The sequence below is a fragment of the Haliotis cracherodii genome, unplaced genomic scaffold (assembly GCF_022045235.1).
Source record: "Haliotis cracherodii isolate W230 unplaced genomic scaffold, xgHalCrac1.p SCAF_7, whole genome shotgun sequence".
NCBI lineage: Eukaryota > Metazoa > Mollusca > Gastropoda > Lepetellida > Haliotidae > Haliotis > Haliotis cracherodii.
Window position 1 is genome coordinate 3,797,666 of NW_027266330.1, and position 14,652 is coordinate 3,812,317.

General features: G+C 40.1%; 2 pseudogenes; both read left to right on the forward strand.

Annotated features, from left to right (window-relative positions):
* Positions 1-5,351: 5,351 nt before the first annotated feature.
* Positions 5,352-7,070, forward strand: LOC139447964 (uncharacterized; annotated as a pseudogene).
* A 2,545-nt stretch (positions 7,071-9,615) lies between these two features.
* LOC139447965 (uncharacterized) lies at positions 9,616-14,396 on the forward strand (annotated as a pseudogene).
* Positions 14,397-14,652: the final 256 nt, after the last annotated feature.

Consider the following 14,652-nt stretch of genomic DNA (forward strand, 5'->3'; position numbering starts at 1 on the left):
GCCTGTCATATGTTCGAGTGAAGTATTACGGTGTAAACAAACTGCTTGAGTATATACAGCACCATATTTTGTTCGGTGATTCCGTAATTCAGATCGATAACCCACTCAAAACACTGAACTCAACCCATGCCGTTTCACTCAGTATATTTGCTAACACCAAAGACTTCGCATTTTATTTATTCATGGTAGAAAGGAGATAAACATACTGTGTTTTCAATGTGGAGCTAGGTTACCTGTAGATTTAACCCCGCTAAATTTAACATTTGACACATCACGCTGCGCGTTCAATTTAGCGGGGTTAAATCTACAGATAACCTAGCTCTACATTGAAAACACAGTATGTTTATCTCCATTATTATGTAATAAATTCAGTGAGACTGTCCAACACATTGTCAATGGATGCCCAGCTTTGGCACAATCACAGTATCTTAAACGACATGATGGTGTAGCTCGATCATTTTATTACCGTCTTCGCCAAGCTTGTGGTTTTGACACAGAGGTCCACCCATGGTATAACCCCGAATATGTAGACGGCGTCATGGAAAATGATAAATACAAAAATCTTAGGATTATGCCCATTTACAGCCTCAGACGAATCCATGCCAACAAACCTGATCTTGTCCTTTTCGATAAATCCAATGAAATCATTTATATCATTGAATTTTCTGTCCCCTGTGACACTAATGTGATTGACAATATTGAGAAAAACATGGCAAATATGCGGACCTCACTTTCGAAATGTCACGCTTGCATCCCAAGTACCAAGTTGTCCGACTCCCCATTGTTCTCGGTGCCTTAGGTCTGGTACCTCCCAATCTGTTGACTGACATTGGGAGAGTACCCGGGTTTGCTACAAGGAATACAGCCCTTCTGACAATCTGGGTAATGCAGAAGGCGGCAGTGTCGGTGAGTCTTCACATTCTCCTAAAAGTTCTGGGTGGGTTCGACTAGGCAGCGCTTCCTGGGAGAAGTCCCATTCGCTCTCTGGGCTGCGTGTAGAGGGGCCAATGGCCTTGAGCTGATGATGACCTTAACCAGCCTGAATGTGTCAGGATCACCCAAACCCTCTTTGCTGCATTTGTTTATTTCAGTCTGAAATAATAATAATAATAATAATGATAATAATAATAATTCAAGTTGCAAGCAGCAATGGTGGGCTCCAAGTAACACCGCGTACAAACGTCAATGTTCGAATCCTCAAAGGGTTTCCTTGTACCAAATCTGTCAAATGTAGGCACCATTTGCAGGGTATCGCCGTTACGAAAAAGTCGTGTGCCAGGGTGTCCAAGACTCTTCTAAATCAATTTCCGACCTTTGCTTGTACCAACTCCGTCACCGGACATCGCCGCTACGAAATTGGCATCTTTCAGGAGTGTCCCAAATATTAATTAAATATTACCACCAAGCGGTGTTACTTTAAGCAGGCAACTAGGCTCAACAGATGAGGTACATATGTCCGACTTACTTCATGTCAACTTCTGTGGAGAACCTTTGAAGATGTGATCTCTAAAGTAAAATTTCGGGGCAACAAATCATCACAATCAAACCCCCATACGACCGTCACTAAAAAAAAATATCCAAAAAACGGCTAACAGAGTTTGATGTGGTGTGTATGGAGACAATTCTCAGAAAGTTTGAAATCATTTCATGCAGTGGGTTCAGAGAAGATAGGACATGTACCCTGAAAAGCCTGTGAAAACCTTGATTCCAATATGGCTGCCAAACCACGTGAAAAATGACCAAAGTCAAAGAACAAAAAATGTCAAGCACCCAAAGGCCGTGGAATTTTGGCAGAATCTAGTATTTAATGGTCTCCATACACCGACAAATTTTGAACAAAATCGAGTCAGTGGTTATTTTGCTAGCTCTAGTACAAAAATCGGCGGAATAATAATAATATTAAATCAAACGATAACACAAGGTCTCTTCAGCCTTTCTGCTTGGTGACTCTTTAATAGGCTGTAACTTCTTTGTCAATTGAGTTACAGTCATACAGTCAAACGGATTAGCGTTCTAAGTTCGCCGGACCCCGGGTTTAAAGTGCTAAACATGTTTCCGACCTCGTCCATATTCAATTCCTAAAATGGTTGTTTTTACCAACGTCGTCAAACGTAAGGAAACGGTTGCGAGACTTCGACGCTACGAAACTGACATGTCCCAGAACGTCAAGTGACGTTCTAAACCCATTTCAGACACCGTCCATGTCCGAAACAGCATATGGTTTTCTAGTACCAACGCCGTCAAACGCAAGGGATCGCTTGCAAGACATCACCACATGTCCCAGTGAGATCTTAACCCATGTGTTTGCTTCGACCGTGTTCGAATCCTACAATGGTTTACTCCGTCTAAAGGGAGTCGCCGTTTGCAGAACATTACCGCTACGAAATTGGCGTGTGCCAGAGTGAACCCGAGTGTTCTAAACCCATTTCCAACCTTGACCATGTTCGAATCCTCAAATGGTTTGCTTTTAATAATGCTGACCGCCCGATTCCGATAATCGCCTCTTAAGACAAGCATAGTCGCCTCTTAAAACAAGCATGGGTTTCTGAAGATCAGTTCTAACCCTGGTAGTATACATAATGCAGAAGACATTACGACACGACTGGCTATTGTTGTGGAGTCTATGCAAAGTCAGTGAAGGGGGGTATTCTTATATTGTCTGAGCGTTTGATTCAGTATTTATTCTCGAAATGTCGGTTTATAGCCTAAAATCAAATATTACCACCAAGCGATGTTTCTTTAAGCATGCAACCAAGAACAAAAATGAGGTACATATGGTACACTAACTTGATGTAAACTTTCAATAGTTTCTGTGAAGAACCTTACAAGATATGATCTTTAAAGTAACATTTCGGTGTAAAAAATCATCAAAATCAAAATCCAATAGGGCCGTTGTCCCGGTATAAACTCTACCCCGTACAAGTTTCAATGTCTTTAAGTACTATATTCTTTAAATAGTTTTCTTTAATGTAAGGAGAGTTACTTTAAAAAATAGATGATGAATATGGTCACAATGAATTGATGTTTCAGTATATTTTATTCGGTAACTGTACCTTCCATCCTAAAGTAATTATAAGACATAATCATACCAAACAAATTTCAATGAAATGACTTAATGTAACGGTTACTGTTGAATTCAGAAATTTTATTAATCCTCGCAAACATTCGGTTTTAACACTACCTACGGAAAAACTGTCAACGTATCCACGCGCGCCTCCAGCTATGGCTGTCCGTTATACTCTGATTTAAGATCCAAAATATATTCCTTAAAACAGACTACGATTTGCAAATGGTATCAGTGTAATATCAGTGGCTAGAACATCATGGCGCACCCAGGTTTCTGTTAATCATAACTATCTAATTCGGCACTGATTAAATCTACTTTACCTTTAAGACTGCATACGTTTAGATAAATAATCTTTAAATCTGGACTATGCAAAGGTCCTGGATTCGGATGGATATAACCGCAGCAGAAGAGAAAAAGTAAAACTAAGAATGATAATCGGAAATTATATAAGCAAAGTAACCCAAATTATAGAGAAATGTGTATCATCTGTCCGAAATGATTAGCATGTAGAATAGATTAAAAAACACCCACTGCAAGCCTGTATTGAACAATATCAACCGGCAACGTCAAACCCAAGTGTACATGTAATTGTTACGTGATAAATAAACCCTAGTTTATTTTAATTTAAACGGCAATGCCATGGCATCTGATTTACTGTCCATTTATTTAACAGTCAAGGGGAGACAATCCAGACTGTCAGTTGCTGATTATGCTGTAAGCGGTATTTGTTTTTTATTGTTGCAAAGGACACGTCACAGGCGCCAAACGTAACTTGCAAACTACACGTTGTTCAGGAATTTGGTGAATTTTCTCAATCTGTTTGTTTAAATTTACTCTAAGAGGAATGTCTCTGAATAAAAAAGGTGAAGGAAACGAACAGCCAAGTCAGTTCGACTTTCGACAGTGGTGCAGTGACAGCCATCTGAACAGTAAGACCGCACAAATTTTGAATGATGAAGAAATTGATAGTCCAGTTGCGTTGTGCTTGATGTCACTAGATGACATTACTGAACTAAGATTGTCCGTAGGTCTGCGGAACATCCTAATTCAAGCAATAAAACAGTTGAAATCGCCGCAACCAGTACAGTCGCTGCCGTCGCCTGTCACAACAAAAACACTTGCGGGTGACAAACAGTTGAGTGACCTTGTAAACAGCTTGTAGGATGTACACCTCAAAGACTTCCTAGACCACACCACGTCGTTAGACATGGGACAACCCGGAAATGCCTCACTACAGGGACGAGGTGAGAAACCACTTCTAATTCCTGACTTTGTATCTAAGCCCAGGTCATCAATGACCAGCGAAGAGACGCCTATAGTAGGTGATGGGTCAGTACAGCTGTATCTAAGGTCGTCCAGGGGGAAACCCCTTCCAGAACATGTCCCATTATCACAGTGGGTTTCAGCCAATGTCCGTATTTTGTCAAAATTGATCGACCACAGGAAAGCAGGTATTGATGAAATTAAGGACTATCTGGAATACACAGCTCAAATTGGGGAACTCTGTCAAACATATACTATCCCTTCAGTTATGCTTCTTGACAACGCACACAGATTGAGACAAGCACAGACCCAGTGCGCCTGGAGTGAAATATCATTCCATGACCTATTCTTTTTTTTAGAAAAGAGAACATTCCAACCCCGAAAAGCAAACTCATTTCAAAATGCCCATTCCAGCTCTCAGAGTGACAATCGTCCAAGAGATGGGTCAGGCAGACCCATTTGCATTAATTACCAGCACCCCTCGGTTTGTAAGTTCCCAAACTGCAAGTATGCACACTAATGTATAGTACCAGGCTGCAAGCAAAGGCATCCCCAGTTTGAACACCAGGATATCCCACCACGGCCTCGTACCTATAAACAATAAAGTCTCCAGCCCAATAGGGGACTTTACTGACCTGTGGGAAAGGGAATTAGAAGAGGGCAGTGATTGTGAGTTTTTGATTGATGGGATCAAAAATGGTTTCTGGATTATTGATAAAAATGTAACAATTAGTAATGTTCTTTGTAAAAACTACATGTCTGCCACAGATGAGTCTGTACGAACAATTGTTGAAGACCAAATTTCAGAGGAAATCAGCCGAGGCAATTATGTTATTGTAGACAGAAAACCAAAGCTTGTTAGTAGCTTGGGAGTAATACCGAAAGGCACTGGGAAGGTACGCTTAATTCATTTGCTTGCCCTAGACCATGTGATCTCAGCCTCAATAATTATGCAACGACACAATCTCTCAAATATCAAACCATTGACGAAGCAGTCAAACTTCTGCCGAGGGGTGGACACATGGCAAAACTGGATCTGAAAAATGCTTACCGTGTGGTGCCGTTACATCCTGACTGCTATGAAGCTGCCGGCCTGCTGTGGCAGTTAAAAAACTCAAGACTTCCAGCCTACATGATTGACACAAAGCTCCCATTTGGAGCTTCCAAGAGCCCTGAGATATTTAGCCGTTTGTCGTCATCTGTTCGTAGAATGTTAAGGCGCAGAGGTTTTGTGGTAGTTGTATACCTTGATGATTTTCTATGCATTGCAAAAACAAACTCTGAGTGTTGGAAAGACTTCAGGACATTGAGAAGATTATTGACCAATCTAGGTTTCGCTATAAATGAAAGCAAAACGGTTGAACCTTCTCAGAAACTGACTTTCCTAGGGATAGAGATTGACTCTACTACCTGTACCTTATCCTTACCTGCGGATAAATTGCTTGACTTGAAGCACATATTAGGGAAGTGGGTGACGAAAAAGAAAGCAACAAAGCACAGATTAATTGACTCATGTAATACCCTTAAAAAACCCAATCACCATACCAGGCTGAATGTATGCGCAAAGGCTGATATCAAGTGGTGGCATGAATTTTGTGAATGTTTTAATGGTACTGTGAAATTTATTGAAAATGAACTGGTGCCCGCAGCAAAGTTCTCCACGGATGCCTGCAGTGATGGTGGCAGAGCATGTTTTGGCCCTGACTGGATCTATTATAATTGGCATACAGACTTCCCATTTGTTGAACATTTACACATCAATGTGAAAGAGTTGTTCACTGTGTATTTAGCAGTCAAACGCTGGTGTGTAACCTGGACAGACAAACATATCATTGTCTACACAGACAATACTTATACTATGCATACCCTTAACAAAGGTACTAGTCATGACCGATTAGCTATGAGTTGGCTGCGCAAGATATTCTGGTTTTCTGCTGTGTATAACTTTAAATTTTCAGCCAGATATGTCCCAGGCAAGGATAACCTTGCAGCTGACTCTCTGAGCAGGTTGCACAATGTAGAGAGTGCTGTACAGAGTGTTTCTAACAAGATCCCTTTCAGGAACTAGTATTCCAGGATATATGAATATCATTCGCCGGCTTCATCTTGAGGTGGGGTTACCAAACCCCTTGGAAACATGGGAACAAAAGGCCCTGCACAAAGGTATATTAAGACTAAAAGGTACACCAACGAAACAAAAACTTCCTTTAACACCAGATATACTAAGGCGGATGCACAGCCATATGGACATGTCAGAACCATTCCTGGTAGCCTTTTGGGCAGCCTGCATCATTGCGTTTTTCTGTTTCTTGAGGATATCTACCATGCTCCCTAAAACTAGAGGCAGTGGTTCAAGAAAGCAGACCTACTTGAGTCAGCACGATGCCAAGATTTCCCCTGACAAAGATAGTGCCATGATTGCTGTCAGACACACAAAAACTATACAGTTTGGTCAGCGAGTGTTAAAGTTACCGCTGGCTAGGGTACCCAACTCTGTGCTTTGTCCTGTTAAAGCACTTGAACATTTGCTTTCACAATATAGGGAAGAACTTCAACATTCAAATGCACCTTTCTTTTCATATGTGGACAGAAGTGGAGTCCTCGAGAGTTTAACTTACAAAAGTTTTCTTAATATTATGATAAATATTATCTGGACAAATGGGGTTATGATTCTGGTGCATACAGCGGTCACTCTTTCCGCAGAGGCGGATGTTCCTACGTAGAAGATAGTGAGTCCTAAGTGGGAGATAGTAAGTCCTACGCAGGAGATACTTTGACATTTAAGTCTTAGTATCTTCAAAGTATGAGATACTAAGTCTTACGTAGGAGATATAAAGTCCTACGTAGAAGATACTAATTCATACGTAGGAGATACTTCGACAAAAAACATTTCACCGTGGCCCCACTACGCTTCCGTAAGTATTCAGCAGTCTACATACACATAACATATTTGAACAAAATCGAGGAAGTAGTTATTTTGCTACCTCCAGTACAAAAATCGGCCGAATAATAAATAAAAATGATAATAAATAATAAATCGATCGATTACAATATGGATCCAAGCCGAAAGGCTCGTGAGTCGGTTGCACTATTCCGACTATGTCAAGGCTTTTGGTTTGATGAATCTGAAGCTCAGGTTTGCAGAACCGTTGAACGGCGAAGATATTGTGTGGAAAAGGGTAGTTTTGAGAAGCACGAATATCTAGACTCTGTTTTTTTTTTCTCTCTCTCTCTCTCTCTCTCTCTCTCTCTCTCTCTCTCTCTCTCTCTCTTTCTCTCTCTCTCTCTCTCTATATATATATATATATATATATTTATATATATATAGAATGCATATATATATATATATAGAATGCAAAATGTTGAGTGTGTAGCATACATCCTTTGTAGTCAGGCTCAGAAGTTTTCAGTCCCCCTCATACGACCTCTACATGGAGCTTTCACACCTCAATACCGCCTGCCACTGAATGTTTCGATGAACATTGTGTCAGTAGTGGTGCAAGACACAGTTACGCTTTTCACGAACAGTAACAAATTTTAATATACCTTTACATGTATCCCATCAAAGAAACAGAGGATATACAGTTAATACAGAATTCCTGGTATCATCGCTGTTAGATGGGGGTCCATAAATGCATGATTGTGATAAAGTCAGAATCAAACAATCGATATGTCTTATGAACATGGAATTTGTTTCGTGACGTACATATATGAATCTTCTCACGGATCATGGTGTGAATCTCTCTCTCTCTCTCTCTCTCTCTCTCTATATATATATATATATATATATATATATGATGAGAGAGAGAGAGAGAGAGAGAGAGAGAGAGAGAGAGAGAGAGAGAGAGAGAGCGATTCACACCATGATGTACGTCACGAAACAAATTCCATGGTCATAAGACATATCGATTGTTTGATTCTGATTCCATTGGCATCCTACATTCTGGGGAGTGAACTAACTGGCCATAACAAAGGTTTCCGGGTTCCATCATCATCATCATCTTTTGCGAGCATTTATTTCTAGTAGATCCGGCCGATGCTGTTGAACGATGTGTACACATGGAGTAGTGATGGGTTCACCACTATCCACAAGAGATTAAACAACAGTCAAATCAGTGGAAACATTGAATGGCTGCTAAAGAAGGCAAAGTCTATTCCATCAACTAGCAAGGCGTCATCCTTGATTTTCAGTGATCCATTCATATAATTTCCAACGCTGTTTTGCCTTTAGAGCGCAACAGGTTCTGTTTGGGCAGATGATCAAGACCGAATAATCCCATACCTTGTCGTTTTATATTAAGCTTTAGATGACTTGTGAATATGGATGATCTGACAAAATTCATTTAAGGTAAAAAAATCTTATTCATTACGCCGTCTTGTACATCAATATTAGTTGCTGAAGAGAAATACTGAACCGGAATCCGCACGGGAGACGTTCTAGATGTTTCTATAACTTTTGGAATCTCCACTAAATGGAACGTATGCCATTTTAATAAAATGTCATCATATCCATATAGAACACTGTTTTTCATCATCTGTTTTAAAACTATATCCCTAACGGTGCATGTACATGTCTACCCCAAAAAGTAAATACGGTGGAATTGTATATTTCTTATCTTAAGAATGCTTGAAGAACAATTGCCCCAGGTTTCTCAATCTTCTTAACGTTCTGAAAATTAATGAGGTGTAGGTGCAAGTGCAAGTGCAAGTGCATGTAAAATTGTTCATCCAAATCTATCTATCGATTGAACGTTAAACAACGATGCAAGACGTAATGGTATGATCTACCAAGCCACTCGATCCATTATGTCGCCTTGTACATTAGTATAGTTTGCTGAGGACAAATACTAAACCGGAATCCGTACAGGGAACGTAGGGACGTTCGAGATGTGACTATACCTAATTATTTTAATTGATTTCCCTGACAATAATGCACTTCTGCACAGGGAAAAACCGATCAATTACATAACTCTTTCAATAAGCCTTGGCAGGGCGATGTTAGTCCGGTGAGATCACAAATGAGGACTCCTGGCCATTGTTGGCATGACTAGAAGCAGATATACTATTATATGCATATATTTAGAGTGTTACCTTCTGTACTTGAGTGGTTTAAGTAGTGTACTCGTAGCGCGAATGGCATTTTTAATTTAAGGTCTTTGGGAGAACAACTCAACAATATCGATTTTTTAATTCAAATCTTTCTAAACTGTAGATTCCTTCACTGAGATTAACGCTGTGTAAACAAACAGTATGTTATATCTTGTGGCCATTTGGTTCTTTTCTTTATGTCTGTCAAGACAAATGTTTGCACGGATGTGAACGGATTTCTGCAACTGAACAACAATTACACGGTGGTGGGTCTGCTTATAGAGAGTACTCCTGTTTGGGGCTTCTTGGGCTGTGTGCAAGAATGTCAATGATGGCCACATATGACGCTTTCACTAACAGGAAGAACAAACGGAATTGCAGTGTGAACGCCCAGTTTGAGTTTTCCTCACCAAACAGCGTTGACGATAATGATGCTCTAACGTCAGTCATTAACGACTGGAACAATGTGCAGGTACGTTTTCAGATACTACCAGATAAAAATCAAGTTGTTCAGGTGATGAAATACTTCTGTCGATATATTCCTTCCCCTGACAATATTCAAATGCCAGTATTCCCGTATTTCGAAACATTATTTATAGACTTATTCCATATGTTTTCTGCGAACATGGAATAATCTGTCGATGTTATCCTGGTTCTGGCATACTCCCTCTGGTACAACACTATCTGCCCAAGCAATCTTTCTGTCAAGTTGGTTGGGTTCATATAGTCAGAATCGTATGTAGGCCATAGTTTGATGTGGGAAAGTTTGATGTGACAGGAAAGCCCAAAACGAGGCAGGTGGACATCAAAATCTGTGTGAACAACCATGATCACAGGATTTGGGGTGAAACATCACGTTCAAGATTATTGCATTGATATAGAGATGTGTGTGCGCGTGCGTGTGTGCGTGTGTATGTATGTAGTTGAACTAGTCAGGACTAATGCTGATTATGTAGTGCTAGCTCACTGATATACAATGCGGCAGTTGAACATGAAATCCCCACACAGATACATAATACTGACTCAATGCCGACAAGTCCTTGTTTTAGCCCTTTAATGCAGAGCACTAAGCAAGGCAGCAAGTACAATAATTTAACGTCTTTTTGTGTGACGCAGCCCCGACCTTCCGCTCTCCGGATTTTGGTATGGCTAAGGTTCAAGAATTAGCTGCATTTTAGACAACTGAACCACGTTTCATATTGGTTCCTGCTTACCACTGTATCAGGCATTTGAAATACTCACAGTTCATGTGGCTGCATGGCTGTTCCACAGAGTTTCTTGAAAACACACAATTAGAATACTGTGCGTAAACAAAAAATGATTTAACATTGTTGATGAACTTTTGGTCGTAAAAGCAATCGAATTGGGCAACTTGTTTGCCATAGGTTGCGTCCCTGTGTCGGCAGAGGAAGGGAGTCTAGTGGTTGAGGACACCGGATCCGGCAATAGTGTTCCGTAGTCAAACACACCACTTTGACCCTTACTTTGCCTGGATGGGTGGTAGGATAGGCCCGTTCACTAATGACTTACACACTTTTATCAAAATATTGAAATATTTTGTTTGAGTCTTGGCCAAATGATGTTTTACTTAAATTCCAAATGTACAGTTTCAGTTTCTAATTTGACTTGAGTCACATGTCCAGAAGGTGGTGGCTCATCACCAGATTGGTGGATATTATTGTTCTGCTGAAATATAACATTCCTAAATCCCATGGTGTTAGTTTATTGGAATACCACTTACATATTGCATCGCCACTGCTGGCTCGTCGTGGGCAGGAAACAGGTTTGCTGTACCCTAATAAATACAACCATTGGAAGTTTTAGAATATAAGGAGACGGCAGCTCTCAGACTCATTTTCTGAACTCGACTCATCTGTCAATGAAATAGTGACCAGGTTATTGTATTCCGATCCCGAATGATCATGGAAGATAAGGGTGACCATTCTCTAACTTCGTATTCATTGTCTCGTTTGGAAAACGGACTCAGTGGAAAAGTAGAAATTTAGACGTCTCCAATTTCAATGAGTTGCCCTTACTCATACAAGATTAGAAGCCATTTTCCGCTCTGGGTGAAAAAAACAACTGGAATCTTACCATTTCAATAGGCTGGGCTTTAGTCACAGTGTTGTTCATGAAAATAATAATCTACAAGCTGTTGCTATCTGACTGACATTGCACATTGCATTTACTTTGTGCACTTTGTATATCCCAAGTGAGTGTTAAAGAATGTGAGTAACGACCGACTGAAGTGCTAAGATCGCTTTGTGGAACGGGGCCCTGCTCCCTTAGCCATACATCTTTATTGGCGATTTAAAATAGCAGAACTCTCCATGTGGACATGCAAGTACCAACAATAAGGGGAAAGACATTGAAGCTTTTATTACTGATAATAATTTATCCGTTTTTAATGATGATTTAAACACCGAAATACATCCTGCCACTAGAATTTAATTTGCCATTAATCCTTCTCGCGGGTTTGAATGTTAACGATGATGTTGAATGGTCTATACACGGTGACCTTTATGGAAGCCATTTCCTTATTGTTCTAAAAACTGTAGTACCGGATGGTGACCCACTTTCATCACGGAGGCATGTGTTCGCTAATTGGTCCTTGTATCAAATGTGACAATTTCAAAAGTTTACCAGATCCCATCAAGATGTGTTCAAGTCAATTCAATCATATTGCAGATAAAACAAATCATAAGTCCCCTGCAAATACTCATATTCATAAACCATGGTTTAATAATGAATGCAAACAAGCAAGAATGCCAAGAAGAGTTCATAGTACTGTTAAAGTTACTAATGCCAAAGCACGACGAGGTAAAAACAGAATCACGTCAGGAATCTCGAAGGAACTATGTCTCTACAATACACCAACTCATGTCCAAGGTGTGAAACATGGTTAAAAAAACAAGTAGGTTAGGTTTAAGATTCAGTTACACTGTGGTATTTGTAATGAGTTGTGTTATTACTTAAACAATAATCAGAGAAGTAAGGGAGTTCTTACTCTACTTAATGATAAGAGCAGGGGTCACCATGAGATGTACTGAGAAGTACAGCACCAATTAACTGATGATCTGAGTTGTAGACTGGAGTGTGGAATGCTACAACAATGGCATGATCTGTAAACAACAAGTCCAGTGTAGCTCCAAGACAGTGAGTTGGAGAATGAATGAGTTGAGTCATTTTCCGCGCATTAAAGAAATCTTCAAGTTTCAGTTTTTCACTCAGATCACAGTTGAAATCCCGAGAATGAAGGACATGTTCACATTCATGCTGCTTGGAGATATCCTGAAGTTTCTGCATGAAGTTAGTAAGTGAATGCGACGACCGTGTCCGTGACACCTTTGGAAGAACATACACACAAGCAATGCAGATCTTGCAAACAAGAAATGAAATGTATTCAATACTGCGAGATGACATTACATCACATAGCTGGACACTGTTCTTAAAACTTGTTGAAACATACACAGCCATACCATGTGTTGTGACTTCTAGATAGACTTGATATCCTGGCAGGTCTCTTTCACTATAATTATTCACAGAAACACAAAACATCTAGCACACCAACAAACTTTATCCGTCTTCAATGATCACTGATGGATCAAACATTCAAGTGAACCACCTTGAGTCTATCGCCTTTATTGTTCTCTACAGGGTGTGTCCAGGTGAACAGTCTTTCATTCCGCAATCTAGTCATCTCATCCAATGCTTTTTTGCTTTCTACAATTTTGTGTTCAGCAAAACCTACAAGTTTTAGGCCTTTCCTCGATTTGACCCTACTGAGCATCGTATACACTTGAGCAGGCTGGGATTTTAATTTACTACCTTGTGTAATTGTCACGTTCCCAATCATCTGCTCACAGGTGCTACCTTGAGACTTGTGGATTGTGAGGCCCCATGCTAAAGTTCCTGGATACTGTTTTCATTCAGCTATGACAGAATATTGTACGGTTTTCAAGATCTGCTTTTTTTCAAAAATCCCAAACTATCAAAAGGCACCAGTCGTGCCAAGTTTGGTGAAGAAATATTGTTCGGTTTTCAAGATCTGCTCCGGAAACGAGTCAAAGTCGTTGCCTGGGAAAATCGAAATATTTATTTTTTTAAATCCGAAACCATCAAAAAGCACCAGTTTACCGCTAGACCTATTTGTGTGCCAAGTTTGGTGAAAAAATATTGTACGTTTTTTAAGATCTGCTCCGGAAACGAACACTACCACCATTTTCAGTTAAAGTCAAAGTCGTTGCCATGGAAACTCGAAAAATATTTTATCAAACTATCAAAAGGCAGCAGTTCACCACCACTAGACCTACCTATGTGCCAAGGTAGATATCTACGAGTGATGGTAACCCGAGCATCACTGACGCCAGGTATGTTTCGAAGTGTGTTTCGAAGTGTTATCGAACTGTGCTTTGAACAGTATTTCAGTTATATCATCACTTATAAGTTTGATGTTGAAGGACAGTCATAGGTGCCTGTACGTGTGCCACTTTTGTGAAGCAAAGTCATAGCGCGGATACAACTCGAAACAGAATTAGGAAGAATCGTTGATTCGAATGCGCAATCAATTTTATATGCAACTCAATATGGTATGTGTAGCCTTGCTTTAATACCTTTAAATTAAATGCCTCTTGTAGACTTGAACGCTTGACTGTGTGTATTATATATCAACACCTTACGCTTTTACTCAGGGCAAGATTGTTACATACCGGGCACAGAACAGCTGCATCTAAACGGGACTGTTGTCAAGACAAGATCCTTCTACAATGGCACGTCAAATGTCACACTTTCAGGCAGAGAATGTCAGATGTGGGCTGAACACACTCCCCACAAACATTACACTCGTGGCGTCTCCCCTGGCAATGAAGTAGCCAACCACTGCCGAATTGTACTTCCTGACCTGGTGGACACACCGTGGTGCTACACAACAGATCTAAACAAGCGCTCGGAGCTAAGCAACATAACTAAATGCACATAGCAGTTGTTAGTATATGCACATAGGCAGTGTTGATGACGTAATTGCTATATAATTTGGATAAAGTGACTATGCCTGTAAAGCCTTTGTTGTATCTTGCAAGTGACTTTATTCTTGTCTCCAGTAAAAATACCTCTAAATGTAGAAGTCTAAGTGTAGGTCTTGAAATTCGTCTTCTTGTAAACATTAACATTATTACCGTAAGCCCTTTGCATGACGAACATGTTTTACATGGCATTAAAGGGAAACGTATTTTTAG